Below are 10,425 nucleotides of genomic sequence, written 5' to 3' on the forward strand. Positions count from 1 at the left end.
TTTTCTGATATTTTCCATTTCAATAAAGAATTCTTTGCTTCATCTGTGAGATTACCATACCTCTATATCAAAGAACAGTTGACCATCCTGCATAGCAGTAGTAAAGAAAACTTTCTGACATACAAAAATTTCCAAGCACTCATTGGAACATTGATTTGTAATAGCAATTTCTTCCCTTACACTCACGGTTGTTTTTAAATCTTAATCTTGCTTGTGCCTAAAATTATGATAATATGATTATTTCAGAAGTGTGGAGTTACTCCAGCTAATCTATAAACCCTGTATTATCTATTCTTTGATGTCAGGATCTCACTCTTTTCTACTAAACGTTAGCTATTTTCTTTTAGACCATGTGAGATTGTAAAGTATTTCGTTAATTAAATTCTGCTTCATTTAACAACCTTACCACACATAGAAAATTTATCAGGAAGAAAATTTGGGAATAATGCATATTCAACTTCAAGAAATATAAGTTGCAGTGTTTATACTGCATGTGTTTTAGACTGAAGGGGTGATAGCGAAAGTTCTCTTCTTAATTCAGCATTTAGCTTAATCCACTAGTTTTTGTTTTGTTTTGTTTTTTTAAGATTTAGAACAGTCAACAGTATTTAAAGAACCCAAGAGGAGTAGCTAAAATAGATTTTTCAGAAGAATTTAACATTAACAGCTTCTCCAAACACTGTGAGTTTACAATTACTCTTCTTCTACAGATTTCAAACTAAGGTCACATTTGAAGTATTTTCTTCCTTCTGTACTCAAAATAGCAACAGTGATGCCCAAACAGAATGAAACTAAACCTAGAAACTGATCATTTCGACTATTTGAACAAAACAACAAATGACCCATCTCAGGGAACACAAGGGTCAGATGTGAGGTAAGAAAACCTGTTTCTAAGAATTTTAGCAAAACTGATGGGGAATGTTTTCATACATATCCAAGTTACTATTTCAAAGCCGGTAAAGTGGGTGATGCTAAATGTATAAAAAATGGAACTCAAAGTTTACAAGGAAAGCAACTAAATGTGAGAACAAATTTTTTTTCAGAATTGCATGGTTGATATAAATTTGACATAGACTTGGTTATCTTTTTATTAAAATACTGAGTTTATTTCACATGCATATTTTTTGTCTCCCTACCATTTCCACATCTAATCACCACTATTATGATGTCCTATCATAACATTCTATACATACTTAAAGCCAAGTAAAGGGTGGAGTTCCATCCATGAAAACTGAATAGGCATTTAGACAACACATTTTTGGCAATTGAACCTGAACGACATTTACCAAACACAGTAGGGAAAGTTCTCACTTTGCATTATTAAAAGGACATCCAGATATCAACTATTGCAGAAATGAAGAATATTTCAAACTGTTTAAACCATTTTCTTAAAGTTCCTTCCTCCACTGCCAGAGTTCTTGAATAGCTTCCTGGTCAGTCATCCAGAAACAATTCATCACATTATTAGTGAACTTGGCTTCCAATTTAGGAAGAGAACCACCTTTTCTACCTGTATTTTTACCTTAATGTCTTCTACAGAACTAGGTCCTTTTGGTGTTCTGGGAGTTTTTTCCTGTTGTTTTGAAGGACTCTTGACCCTTTGATCTTGGTGTTGATGGTTTTAATTCTTTCCTGTTTTGGTTTGATTTTTGTGCATTTTTGGCTGGGGTATCTCATACAGATTTCTTCACTGGAACCTTTCTTCCATTTCCTCTTCATCAAAATCGTCATCATCGTCATCATCGTCGTTGTCGTCGTCGTCATCATCATCATCATCATCATCATCATCATCACTTCATCAACTTTTACTTTTTTCTGTGGGACCTTGTTGCCGCCTCTGGGAGCAGATCTTTCCATACCTTCCTAACAGTTTTTACATCTTCCTCATCTTCATCTTCTGACTCTACATCTTCCTCTATAGCTACTAGGTGCTGTCCACTAAGGTGCACAGGCCCTGATCCACACTTCAACCTTAAGACCACAAGTGGTGTAATTTCTAAGCCCCCAAGGGAAACTATTGGCTATACAGACATTTTCAAAGTTGCCAGTGTTACTTTAATTGAACTTCCTTTATAGTTCATTGCTTCTGCCTATATGATGCGTAACTCATCTTTTGCCCCTGCTCCTAAGTTGACCATTCTTAATGATGAATGGTGCTCATTTTCATCATTACTCACTTTAAAGTACTAGTCTTTGTCAGCATTCAGTTCACAACCGCAAAGGTAGTTCTGAGGCCTAAGAGGACGCATGTCCATCGACTCTTCTATGAGGTAGATGTGCGCACTTCGGTGTGAGAGAAGGTGGACAGAAAGCAACTGCCTACTGTTTCACAGAACAGATATGCAGGATGGAATCATGCCAAGCTTTATTTGGTTATTTTATTTACTTACATTTCAAAAGTTGTCCCCCTCCCCAGTCTCCTCTCTGCAAACCCCCACATTCCACTACCCCTCCCCTATGCTTCTAAGAGGTGCTCCCCCCACCCACCCAACCACTCCTGCGTCACTCCTCAGGCATCCCCCTATGCTGCAGCAAGAAGTCTGCACAGGACTACATATGTAGCAGGAGTCATATTTCCACTTTAGTTGGTGGTTTAGTTCATGGGAGCTCTGTAGGGTCCAGTTAGAGGACACTGTTGTTCTTCCTATGGGATTGCAATCTCCTCCAACTCCTTCAGTCTTTTCCCTAATGCTTCCCCAGGAGTTACCAGGCTCAGTCCAATGGTTGCCTATCTGCATCTGTCTTAGTCAGGTGCTGGAATGCCTCTCAGAGGACAGACATATAAGGCTCCTGTCAGCAAGCACTACTTGGCATAGCAATAGTTTCACGGCTTTGTGTCTGCAGATGGGATGGATCCCAAAGTCGGGTGGTCTCTGGGTAGTCTCTCCTTCAGTCTCTGCTCTATTTTTTTTTACCCAACAATTCTGAGTTAAAAATTTTGAGATGAGTGGGTTGTCCCATCCCTCAACTGAGGGCCATGCCTATATCTACTATAGCTGTTTTCTTCAGGTTCTCTCTCTCCTCTGGTGTGTATTTCACATGGTGTCATCACCCTTGGGTCCTGAGAACTTCTTGCTTTCCTGATATTTGGGACTTTTTAGTGCTTACCCCATTCCCCATCCCAAACATCACATATTTCTCTTCATTCTTTTGATCCTTTGAAATTTTCTCACCAGATACAGTGAATCTAACAGAAAAGAAAGTGGGAAAGAGCCTCAAACACATCAACATAGTAGAAAATTTCCTCAACAAAACACCAATGTCTCAGGCTCTAAGATCAACAATTGACAAATGGAAGCTCATAAAATTGAAAATCTTTTTGTAATGCAAGGACAACTGTCAATAGGACAAAATGGCAACCTACAGATTTTGAAGAGATATCCATCTCATAGAGGGCTAATAACCAAAATATGCAAAGAACTCATTAAGTTAGACTCCAGAAAACCAATATCCCTCTTAAAAATGTGGTACAGAGCTAAGTAAAGAATTTTCAACTGAGGAGTTTCAAATGTCCAAGAAGCATTTAAAGAAATGTTCAACATCCTTAGTCATCAAGGAAATACAAATCAAGTGGCCCTGTGACTCTACCTCACACCAATCAGAATCACTAAGATGAAAAACTCAAGTGACAGCTGATGCTGACAAGGATGAAGAGAAAGAGGAACACTCCTCCATTGCTGGTAGGATTACAAGCTGGTACAACCACTTTGGAAATCAATCTGGCGGTTCCTCAGAAAATTGTAAATAGATCTACCTGAAGACGAAGCTAAACCAGATGCTCCAACATACAAGTACACATGCTCCAATATGTTCATAGCAGCCTTACTGGTAATAGTCAGAAGCTAGAACCAACACAGGCTGTCCCTCAATAGAGGAATGGATACAGAAAATGTGGTACATTTACACAATGTAGTAAAAATGATGACTCCATGAATTTTGCATGCAAACAAATGGAACTAGAAAATATCATCCTGAGTGAGCTAACCCAGAAATAAAGGACACTTATGATATGCACTCACTGATAAGTTGATATTCTGAACCCAAAAGCTCAGAATACCCAGGATACAACTCACCAACCATATGAAGCTTAACAAGAAGGAAGAGCAAAAGTGTGGATGCTTCATTCCCACTTAGAAGTGGGAATAAAATAATCACAGGAGGTAGAGGGAGGGAGGGACCTGAAAAGGAGAGAGGTGGGAGAGGGAGAACAGGATTAAGTTGTGAATTCTTAATGATAAATTAACCTATAAGAGGAAGTAGCCTACCTATGAATCATTTGTAATCTTATTATAATGTCAATATGTTATACATCTTTACTAAATGAAACTGGTATATACATGTGTATTAATTAATAAGTGATGAATTTTTAAACAGATTATGGTTTGTTTGGTTGTTTTTTTTCTTCTTCTTCTTCTTCTTTCTGTTACTCAGGTAGTGGAGACTCCTGGTAGGAAAGTTTTAGCATTTGTTCTAGTTTGCTCTTTGGTAGTGATTAAAAACATCCCGACCTAAGTAACTTGAATTAATTTTTTGCTTACAGTTCCAAGTAACAATCCATCACAGGGGACAACGAGGCAGAAACTCAAAGCAGGAACCTAGAGACAGGGTCTAAAGTGCTGACCTAGAGGATTGAACTTACTGGCTCTTTGTCTGTCTCATGCTTAGATAGTACTCTTATGCAGCTTATGCCCACTTGCATAGGGATGTTACTACTGACAAAGAGCTGAGCTGTGTCCCTTCAGACATCAATCTAGATGAGTCTTCATAGACACAACACAGGCTAATCACAAAACTAAACATTACCATCAACTCCTTACAATTACACACAAACATATAACTGTTAAACAATAACCATTCTTGTTGTCCAAAGGAGCTTAATCAAAAATTATTGTACAAAACACTATTCATTAAGGTCCAATGGTCTTCAGGAAAGACCAACACTCTAAATGTTCAATGTCTCTTTAAAACTTAAAGTCTTTTTACTGTGGGTCCTGCAATTTTTTTAAAAAGGCATATTAAATACTTTCTTATTCCAAATGAGAATGTAATCACAAGAAGAATCAAAACAAAGCAAAGTAATAATCAGTAGTAGAAATTTATATTTTATATCTTAATGTCTAGCACTTAGGACGCAGTTATGGGCATAAAGGGCTTGGAAAACCCATTTCTTCAGCTCTGCCTTCAATAGTATACACGGTTTGCCTGATAGACTCAGGCCAGCTCCTCTCTATACTTGCCTTTGGCCTTTATAGGCTTCCCATGGTTCTGGCATTTTTAATATACTAGGGTCTCTAATACAACTGAAGTTATTCTTTCAAGAGTGGTCTCTCCTCAAAAAAAAAAAAAAAAAAAAAGCTAAAATACAAGGCTGATACTCTAAAATGAATTCACCAATGAGTCTCCAGTCAAGAATCCACCAAAGACACACTATCTATGGAGATATCAGCAAGTCAAGGCTCTATGAGGAAATGTGGCAAATGGAAGTGCAAAAGAGACATTGGAACATTAGAATACGAAAAAAAAAATACAAACTAAGGTTACAATTTACATTTATGACCAGTTACATATAAGCTTGGTTTCCTTTATATCATTCACCTTATAAGGAAAATAACTTTTTTAAAATTCTTATTTAAGAAAATTACAGGCACTTGAGCAGCAGGTCCCATGCGGTCCAGACACCACCTGGACCAGAAGGGACCCAATCAACAGCTCCCTGCTCCCAAATCACATGGGAGGGAGAGCTAAACCTTCAGAGGGGCAGGCTCCCCTGGGAATCCAGAAGAGACTACACTCTGTCCACATTTCTGACTCCAGAGGAAAACACTTAATGACATCTGGGATCCCGGTGCATAGGGGCCCCAGGAAAAGGCAACACAGGCCCATCTGGTTGCACCCTCACAGAGAGCTCAAAAGCAGCCCCCTGCCCCCAAGAACCACAGGTAAGACCAAATTTTCTGCTCCAATCGACCTGCCTTGTGAATTCAGAACACAAGTCCACAGGAACACCTGAAGACCACTAGACAGTAAAGACTACACAGCTGAAAGCAGAACACTCTGTTCCCATAACTGGCTGAAAGAAAACTGGAAAACAGGTCTCCAGCACTCCCGAAACACAGGACTATAGGACAGTCTAGCCACTGTCAGAAATAGCAGAACAAGGTAACACTAGAGATAACCTGATGGGAAGAGGCAAGCACAGGAACCAAAGCAACAGAAACAAAGACTACATGGCATCATCGGAGCCCAATTCTCCCACCCAAGCAAACACGGAATATCCAAACACACCAGAAAAGCAAGATCTAGATTTAAAATAATATTTGATCATGATGCTGGAGGACTTCAAGAAAGACATGAAGAACTCTCTTAGAGAAACACAGGAAAACATGAATAAACAAGTAGAAGCCTATAGAGAGGAATAAAAAAAAATTCCCTGAAAGAATTCCAGGAAAACACAATCAAACAGGTGAAGGAATTAAATATGGAAATAGAAGCAATAAAGAAAGCAGAAAGGGAGATAACCATGGATATAGAAAACCAAACGAAGAGAAGAGCAGCCTTAGATATAAGCATCACCAACAGAATACAACAGATAGAAGAGAGAATCTCAAGAGCAGAAGATTCCATAGAAATCATCGACAGAATGTTCAAAGATAATGTAAAACGGAAAAAGCTACTGGTCTGAAACTTACATAAAATCCAGGAATCAATGAGAAGATCAAACCTAAGGTTAATAGGTATAGAAGAGAGTGAAGACTCCCAGCTCAAGGACCAGTAAATATCTTCAACAAAATCATAGAAGAAAAACTTCCCTAACCTAAAGAAAGAGATGCCCATAAACATAAAAAAAGTCGAAAGAACTCCAAATAGATTGGACCAGAAAAGAAACTCCTCCCGTCACATAATAGTCAAAACACCAAATGCACAAAACAGTGAAAGAATATTAAAAGCAGTAAGGGAAAAAGGTCAAGTAACATATAAAGGCAGACCTATCAGAATCACACAAGACTACTCACCAGAGACTATGAAAGCCAGAAGATCCTAGACAGATGTCATACATACATTAAAAGAACACAAATGCGAGCTCAGGTTACTGTATCCAGCAAAACTCTCAATGAACATAGATGGAGAAACCAAGATATTCCATGACAAAACCAAATTTACACAATATCTTTCTACAAATCCAGCCCTACAAAGGATAAGAAATGGTAAAGCCCAACATAAGGAGGCAAGCAACACCCTAGAAAAAGCAAGAAACTAATCATCTTGGCAACAAAACAAAGAGAAGAAAAGCACACAAACATAATCTCACATCAAAATATGAATATAACAGGAAGCAATAATCATTATTCCTTAATATCTCTCAACATCAAAGGTCTCAACTCCCCAATAAAAAGACATAGATTAACAAACTGGATACTCAATGAGGACCCTGCATTCAGCTGCCTACAGGAAACACACCTCAGAGACAAAGACAGACACTACCTCAGATTGAAAGACTGGAAAACACCTTTCCAAGCAAATGGTCTTATGAAGCAAGCTGGAGTAGCCATCCTAATATCAAATAAAATCGATTTGCAACTAAAAGTCCTCAAAAATGATAAAGAAGAACACTTCATATTCATTAAAGGAAAAATCCACGGAGATGAACTCTCAATCTTAAATATCTATGCTTCAAATACAAGGGCACCTACATAGATAAAAGTAACCTTACTAAAGCTCAAAGAACACACTGCATCTCACACAATAATAGTAGGATATTTCAACATCCCACTCTCATCAATGGACAGATCATGGAAACAGAAATTCAACAGAGACACAGACATACTAAGAGAAGTCATGAACCAAATGGACTTAACATATGTTTATAGAACATTCTATCCTAAAACAAAAAGAAATACCTTCTTCTCACCACCTCATGGTACTTTCTGCGAAATTGACCGTATAACTGGTCATAAAACAGACCTCAACAGATACAGAAAGATAGGAATAATCCCATGCGTCCTATCAGACCACCACGGGCTAAAGCTTGTCTTCAAAAACAATAAGGGAAGAACGCCCACATATACATGGAAGTTGAACAATGCTCTACTCAATGATAACCTGGTCAAGGAAGAAATAAAGAAAGAAATTAAAGACTTCTTAATATTTAATGAAAATGAAGGTAAAACATACCCAAACTTATGGGACACAATGAAGGCTGTACTAAGAGGAAAACTCAAAGTTCTGAGTGCCTGCAGAAAGAAACAGGAGAGAGCATATATCAGGAGCTTAGCAGCACACCTAAAACCTCTAGAACAAAAAGAAGCAAATATACCCAGGAGGAGTAGTAGGCAGGAAATAACCAAACTCAGAGCTGAAATCAACCAAGTAGAAACAAAAAGGACGATACAAAGAATCAACAGAACCTAAAGTTGGTTCTTTTAGAAAATCAACAAGATAGATAAACACTTAGCCAGACTAACGAAAGGACACAGAGAGTGTGTCCAAATTAACAAAATCAGACATGAAAAGGGAGACATAACTACAGATTCAGAGGAAATTCAAAAAATCATCAGATCCTACTACAGAAGCCTATATTCAACAAAACTTGAAAATCTGCAGGAAATGGACAATTTCTTAGACAGATACCAGGTACCAAAGTTAAATCAGGAACAGATAAACCATTTAAATAACCCCATAACTCCTAAAGAAATAGAAGCAGACATTAAAGGTCTCCCAACCAAAAAGAGCCCAGGACCAGATGGGTTCAGTACAGAATTCTATCAGACCTTCATAGAAGACCTCATACCAATACTATCCAAACTATTCCACAAAATTGAAACAGATGGAACACTACTGAATTCCTTCTATGAAGCCACAATTACTCTTATACCTAAACCACACAAAGACCCAACAAAGAAAGAGAACTTCAGACCAATTTCCCTTATGAATATCGATGTAAAAATACTCAATAAAATTCTGGCAAACCGAATCCAAGAGCATATAAAAACAATCATCAACCATGAACAAGTAGACTTAATCCCAGGCATGCAGAGTTGGTTTAATATATGGAAAACCATCAACGTGATCCATTATATAAACAAACTGAAAGAACAATATCATTTCAACAGATGCTGAGAAACATTTGACAAAATTTAACACCCCTTCATGATAAAAGTTCTGTAAAGAATAGGAATTCAAGGCCCATACCTAAACATAATAAAAGCCATATACAGCAAACCAGTAGTTAACATTAAACTAAATGGAGAGAAACTTGAAGCAATCCCACTAAAATCAGGGACTAGACAAGGCTGCCCACTCTCTCCCTACTTATTCAATATAGTTCTTGAAGTTCTAGCCAGAGCAATCAGACAACAAAAGGAGATCAAAGGGAAACAGATCGGAAAAGAAGAAGTCAAAATATCTCTATTTGCAGACGATATTATAGTATATTTAAGTGATCCCAAAAGTTCCACCAGAGAACTACTAAAGCTGATAAACACCTTCAGCAAAGTGGATAGGTATACAATTAACTCCAATAAATTAGTAGCCTTCCTCTACAAAAAAGAGAAACAAGCCAAGAAAGAAATTAAGGAAATGACACCCTTCATAATAGTCCCAAAATAATACAAAATACCACGGTGTGACTTTAACCAAGCAAGTGAAAGATATGTGTGATAAGAACTTCGAGCCTCTGAAGATAGAAATTGAAGAAGACCTCAGAAGATGGAAAGATCTTCCATGCTCATGGATTGACAGGATTAATATAGTAAAAATGGCCATTTTACTAAAAGTGATCCACATATTCAATTCAATACCCATCAAAATACCAATCCAATTCTTCAAAGAATTAGACAGAACAACTTGCAAATTCATCTGGAATAACAAAAAACCCAGGATACCTCAAAATATCCTCAACAATAGAAGGAATTCTAGGGGAATCACTATCCCTAAAGTCAAGCAGTGTTACAGAGCAATAGTTATAAAAACTGAATGGTATTGGTACAGAGACCGAGAGATAGACCAGTGGAATAGAATTGAAGACCCAGAAATTAACCCACACACCTATGGTCACTTGATTTTTGACAAAGGAGCCAAAACAATCCAATGGAGAAAAGATAGCATTTTCATCAAATGGTGCTGGTTCAACTGGAGGTCAGCATGTAGAAGAATGCAGAATTATCCATGCTTATCACCCTTAAGCTTGGAGAAAGCTTAAGTCCAAGTGGGTCAAGGACCTCCACATCAAGCCAGATACACTCAAACAAATAGAAGAAAAAGTGCGGACATCTTGAACACATGGGCACTGGAGAAAATTTCCTGAACAAAACACCAATGGCTTATGCTCTAAGATCAAGAATTGACAAATGGGATCTCATAAAACTGCAAAGCTTCTGTAAGGCAATGGACACTGCTGTTAGGACAAAAGGGCAACCAACAGATTGG

The 10,425-nt window shown here is 37.8% G+C and overlaps 1 pseudogene; it reads right to left on the reverse strand.

The window, feature by feature from the left end:
* Window positions 1–1,388: 1,388 nt before the first annotated feature.
* LOC116883218 lies at window positions 1,389–3,113 on the reverse strand (annotated as a pseudogene).
* Between the last annotated feature and the right edge of the window lie 7,312 nt (window positions 3,114–10,425).

The sequence above is a fragment of the Rattus rattus genome, chromosome 14 (assembly GCF_011064425.1).
Source record: "Rattus rattus isolate New Zealand chromosome 14, Rrattus_CSIRO_v1, whole genome shotgun sequence".
NCBI lineage: Eukaryota > Metazoa > Chordata > Mammalia > Rodentia > Muridae > Rattus > Rattus rattus.